The sequence below is a fragment of the Vidua macroura genome, chromosome 8 (genome assembly GCF_024509145.1).
Source record: "Vidua macroura isolate BioBank_ID:100142 chromosome 8, ASM2450914v1, whole genome shotgun sequence".
NCBI lineage: Eukaryota > Metazoa > Chordata > Aves > Passeriformes > Viduidae > Vidua > Vidua macroura.
Genome location: NC_071578.1, coordinates 8375478 through 8381477, shown reverse-complemented (window position 1 = coordinate 8381477; position 6000 = coordinate 8375478).

The following is a 6000-nucleotide window of genomic DNA, read 5'->3' as shown; positions in this document are numbered from 1 at the left end:
ATCTCTCAGTTCATAGGAGGGTTTTCTTTGTTTTCAAGTGAAAACCCAGTGGCTCAGATCCAGTCAGCTGCCTGAGTTTCTGGATGTGGCTCTTAAGCAAGGTTTTAAAACTCCATCCAGAATGTTTTAATTGATGAAGAGCCATATTTTTGAGCTTCCAGGGAAGACATATCAACAGTAAGAAATAATGGAGTCCAGCCTGACATATTTAGTGAACTGTGTGGATCAGCCCATCCTTGGGTCTTCTGTTTACACAAAATAAAATCTCTAGTCTTTTCTAGTCTCAGTGTCATCTCTCTCTTGAGGGAGACAGTCCTTGCTATGTTGAATTCCAAAGACAGGAATAGTCCATACCTTTCTGCTTGAGCACAACTGATCACATTTATCGTCTGCTTTGTGATCTGTTTAGAGATCTTTGCTCTTTTCTAAGACTGCTCCACAGTTGACTAGATCACACTAGCAGGAAGCTTTTCTTGATATTTCTCCTTCTTTTCAGCTGCTGTGTTCAAGTGTCTTGTCCAAAGCCATTCTTCAGGACATCTCCCATTATGTGCTAAACACACTCCCTTGCACAGAAGTTCTTCCCCATCCGTGTTCACAGCAATCCTTTCCAGGAGCACACCAGGTTTGTTATCTGTCTCACAGTGCTTATTTTCCTTCCCCTCACAGCTCACCTTAGCCCATTTCCTTCCTGCAATCATCTTCCTGTGAAATTAAGAGCACACGCAAGTCAAATAAAATTTCAAAACCAGGTCCTCCCTTGAAGGCACACCGGCTTTCAAGTCCAGCAGGGCAAACCTCAGTTCACCAGCTGAGATTCTTGGGAATGGCTCCTGCTGGGAATCAAGTTCCTGGTGGTGGGCAGCACCCACAGACAGACCATTTCACTCACCAAACCAACAAATGTGGGAACTGCCTAGCTAAGAAACTACTGCTTTATTTATGTTGCATCTAGGGAAGAAAGACAGCATATAATTTTCTATTGGAGCTACTCTGTGCCATAAGCAGCTCATGGCACTGGGACTAAAAATACCCAAGTTATTGGCTTCCCACTCATACTGGAGGGAAAAATCTTGCACAGAAAAAAGTTCTGTTTCTTCCTATTCTGTCACACATATGAGGAAAATGCCAGGCAAGTTTTTGCTTCTTTTTCCTAAGAATCTGCCTGTTTAGTATATATGTTGTTTTTAAAGGTATTAAAGTTCACCACTTCCAGACAACACACCACTGTTCTTACACAAAATGTTACTGCTTAGAGAAGAAGCCACGTAAGGGTTAAATGTCCAAGGCTGGGAGCACATAACCAAGTGGGGATTGTAACTAAGGGGCAACTAGGCTCCCTTCCTGCTCAGTCACACTGCTGTCTGCACTGCAATGATTTCATTCACCAAAACACGGCCATGGACAAAGAACGGACTCTGCAAAAACAGCCCCTTATCTGCTCCTGCCTCTTGTCCAAGTCATGTGTGATTAGTCCAGTGACACAAACACCGCTCTGGAGCCAAGGCAGCTGCAGGAGCAAGCTGTGCTCTGATACAGCTCATGCCTTTACAGCAGTGTGAGAGCAGTAGCTACTGTCTAGCTGAGCCCAGGAGCTTCACTGTTTATAGAGCTGGAAGGAAAACAGTGTTTGATTCTAAGGGATCAAGCAGACCTGCTTGAGCTGGCAATCAAAAGTAAAAAGTCGGTCCTGATTTGTAACAATAACTGCAGTGAAAATGAAGTAAAGATTGGTTGTAGAGAACAAACACAGGACTGAGAAACGTAATCCCCAGGTGGTGTTTAAACTTTTCTTGAGTTTTAATTTGTTGATAGGAAGCAAAGGGATTCAAAGTACTTGGGGCTTGGGGGGTGAGGAGTAGGTGGCAATAGAGAAATTGAGTCTCTAAGTGCCATAATTCCAACCACATATTGTTTAAGCAATTACTCCTCTGAAAATTAAAACTGTGGGGAGCTTCATTTCAAATATACCTCAGCTGTGTGGGTTCTTGGATATCTGCTGTGAAAGCAGCTCTGCAGCTGCCTTTCTGTGAGTGAGGCACTGGTAGGCTTTCTTCACTCTACCCAAATAGTATTTTCAGTAACATTGATAGGAGATTATTCTACTGGAGATCTTTTGTCCTCTGTCAGCCCTGGTTAAAATTAGACAACAGGAGGAAAGACTTGAGAAGACAAGTTAGAATCATCATCATCATCATCCCCATGCTCTGCAGTCATTCCATCAGCATTCATTCCTGCCATGAATGGACCATGGAAGAGTGGCTATAACATATGCCATGTAACAGACTTTCTGTCATCCTGCAGAAGCTTTTCCAATGCAAATGTTTTGATTCCAGTTTGAAATATCAATTTCATGCATTTTTCTGTTTCAGCTCCACAAAGTTCATAGAAGACCTTCACCTTTTATTTTCTTGCAGGCTTACAACATGAAAAGCAAAGCAAGCACACCGTAATAGCTCAAGGAAAAAGAATCAACCAGCAAACAAACAAGCAAAAAACAACCAGAATACAGAGCATTTAAGAAAGACCTCGGTCTTTCTAAATGTAAAACCTCAAAGAGTTTTAGGCCAGTATGATTTTTCTGGAGAGGGCATCTTTGCCACAAGAGAGTGTTGGGTGTTAAATAACCAAGACGATGACTCAGTACTTCCTTAGTTCACAGTAATGAGGTTATAGATAAACTTTTGTTAGTGCTACATCTTCTGACCTGGTAGGACAGTCAGATTATTATGGTGTTGCTATGGCATCTTTTTCTAGTTTTTTTTAACACTACTTCATGGTGTTTCTAAAGAATCTTTGAAAACTGAGACTAAAACCTCTTTTCCCTCATCTGCTTTTTAGGACTTACACTGGAATATAACCCAGTAGGAAAAATGTTACTCATTGTCAATTATTCTAGAAGGAAAATGGTTTAGCTGATAAAGCCTTTAGAATCATGTTTATATTTTCAATGGGCAAATAATTAAACAGTTTGGCACAGAAAACAAATGCTTAACTTTTCTGAAGAACAGAAAATATATGTAATGTTAAGCTTTTGTGAAGCAAAGATTCACTGCATCAAAGAAGTTGAAAGGCAATGGTGAAAGCAAAAACTGGAGACCATGACACAGGACCCACAGGGTCTGAGGATGAGCCATAGGCTAAAGGCCAGTCACTGAGGCCCAGATTCATCCCATTTAACTTCAGGCACTTAAATGAATTGGCTAATGTAGGAAGCTGGGCTCCCTCATTAGACAATGTAAAGAAAAAAGCTTCTTCAAAGAGAATTGAAGCACAGCCAGAACTCACATTTCTCTTTACTACATGTAAGAGAAGTTTAAACTCTAAAATTCAGTGATGCTTCTAACCCGAGACCTCACTTAATTGCATAAAGTTACTTCCCAGCCATCCCAGACTCGAGTCCAGCTGTCTCCAGTGCAGCCTAAATGGCTCTTGCTGTAATGTATGTCCATTCCTTCTTCTCCTGTATCCAGCAGAGAACAGTTTATTCCTCTCTTCTTTGCAGGAGCATTTTACACTGTCATTGTGTCCCCTTAGTGATGTCTCTAGAGTAAACAAACCCAGTTCTTTCAGTCTTTCCACTCCAGCTACAGTGTCAAGGCCTCTGGCTGTTCTCATTGCTTACTTTTGGGATCATGCCACTAGGCTCACATATTTCTAAAAGTTGGCACCTAAACCTGGACACAGGCATTGCCAGTAGGCCAATGCCAGGTGTTTATTTGCTACTCTATTTTCAATAGAGCAGAGGGATTATTTTATGTCTTGCATGTAACTCCTGCTCCTGGTGATTGTGCAAGCGCAGCCACCGCTCCCCAGAGGTCTTGCAGCACGTCAGGATTATCAGACCTTTTCACTGAGAGAGAAACAAGGGCCCTGCCCCCTTAGTCCTGCTCCCACAAGAATGTCTTTTCATGGTATGGTAACTGGTGCCAAGAGTAATAAGGGCAGGAAATGGGCACAAAGAGGAAAAGACAAGTTCTTTGCAATCAGAGGCACCAATCCCACAGGCCAAACACCAATGGAGATGTTGAAGTTGCCTGTTACAATCCAACTTTGCAATGTTCCTTCTGGGAAATGTCATTTCTCCTGTCTGTCCCTTTGAATCCCTTCCTAACTTTCACCTAATGAATGTGGTCAAGTCTGCAGGAGGGCATTCCTGTACCACAGGCCAGATTCAGTCATTCTCCCACTTCACTCAAGCTACCCACCCGTCTGTAGGACAACTGCAAGCAGCAACTGAAGTAGAAGTTGACAGCAATGCCAGCTGCCCGACCCAGTCTCCAAAAACATGTGACTTCAGAAAAAGTTGAATGAGAGGTGCCTAGGACTGGAAAACAGTGAGATGCCCTAATGCTCACGTCAGAAGCCCTCCTGTGTTCCTTCCAGAAGTGCCTCTCATGGGTTGGAGACTCATCCTTTGGGGAACAAAAGCAATGCCACATGATACGGTTTGCAGTGATCCATGGGTTCTGTGGACAATACAGGAGGAACAGGAAATGCGCAAAGACATCAGGAAGGCAAAGAGTTCATAGAGAGCCTGTGGCCTGAGATGTGTTTGCATAAACAATCTCCCTGAATAATTATGAATAATTAATGTGTGACAAGTCCCAAACTCATTCCTGGACAGTCTGCAGAATAGAAGGATAAATAAATCATAAGGAACAAGGTGTTTGCTGAGTGACAGCAGCTAAGCTAACTACAATCTTAGCAGTTTCAGATTGCAAGGCTGCAGTGAGCAGCCTGTGGTTACTGTCAAGAACAGCTTGAACACAGGGGTGTCTCAATAATAGCTTTTCTATTTAAAATAGTCATAATATTCTGTATAGAGGAGACCTTTCAGATGAGGACTGCAAAGTGGTTCACAGCTATTCAGACTCACAAAAGCCCAGTGAGAGCAAAGAGAGTATTTATTAGATACAATTATGGCTTTGTTACTAATGCATTACAAATTTGTTGGCAGATGCAAGATTTTGCTACTCAGATATGAGGGAGTTATATTAAGTCTAACAGCTAATAGAGAAAACCTTAAAAAAAAAAATAAAGGTTGATCCTCTTTTTTCTCCAAAAACTTTGTATATAAAAGACAGGCATATCAATAATTTCTTGCAAATGTCCTTTATGTTACTTCATCATAAATGAATTTAGCTTGAAGAAACAGTGAGGTATTTGTATATTACTAAATGTCCTGTTGATTGAAGAGGATGGGGGAAAGGGAGATCTAGTTAAACTGACTTCAAAATTAGGCTCTTAAAATAAAAATTGAGATAAGACTCAATATTAACTTTGCTTCATCAGTCATTGAACAAAACTAGAGAGGAATCTGACAGGAGGGCTCACTGATTAAAGGGTCACTTCAGTATGCTTTTTGTCTTTTTTCCCCCTAGTTAAAACTGTATTTTAAGACCATAATTGTTTTACTGAAAGATGTAGATTTATAGCTTTAAAGTCTGGCCAGATTTCCAAAAGTACAGAACACATGTTTATCCACTTTACCTCCTGGAAACAGGGGAATGCTGAGCACTTCACCTTACCATACCAGGTGTCTGTTGCCAAATGCAGACTGAAGAGCTATTTCCCAATAGGTGGTACCTAAAAGGGGATTTGCCATCAGAAATATTACTTGCAGAGCTGGAGTATCATAATTTATTTTGTAATAACAAATTGATAAGCAAACAGGTGAAAAGTAAGGCAATTTATCACCATCTTACAATGATTTTATGACAGACTGAATAAATAAAAAAGGCGCATGCCCTGGTCCACAACTACTGAAAAGTAAAAGGTAACAAAAAGCTTAATCCAAAGAATCAGTTCCACCAAGAAATGGTCAGCAGAGGTGTCTCGTAACCAGTCAGAAAAGGTTATTAGCAGCAGATTTATTACTGTAAGCATTGCTTTAAACACTGGGAATGTGTTTAGAAGGAGGCACCACCAGATTCCAGGACTTTTCCTTCCCCACTTCCCAGAGGCTCAGCTGGTCTGCAGGTGAGTCAGGGCAGTGCA